The sequence below is a fragment of the Cheilinus undulatus genome, linkage group 23, assembly GCF_018320785.1.
Source record: "Cheilinus undulatus linkage group 23, ASM1832078v1, whole genome shotgun sequence".
NCBI lineage: Eukaryota > Metazoa > Chordata > Actinopteri > Labriformes > Labridae > Cheilinus > Cheilinus undulatus.
This window is the reverse complement of record NC_054887.1, coordinates 685,399-685,680: the sequence shown is the minus strand read 5'-3', so window position 1 is coordinate 685,680 and position 282 is coordinate 685,399.

Sequence of the window (282 nt, the reverse complement as noted above, 5' to 3'; positions counted from 1 at the left end):
TAAACCCATCTTTAAAAAGCCTTTTCTCATGTTGTTCATTGTACATTTTAATTAGTATTCAAACTCTCCTTAGACAAAAGACAGGTGAAAGGTCATTGGTTGATACCCAGGATGAAAAGTCTTATTGTTGTTGAGAAATGAAGCCGTCTTTGGGTCTGAAGTTAGCAGCTACTGCACTGTCTCTTTAAAGATCAGAGGAAAAGTCCCATCAACCTCATTGATCCAACAGAACACAGTCATATATATATGATCTACATTTAAACCATTTACAAGAGACTGGAC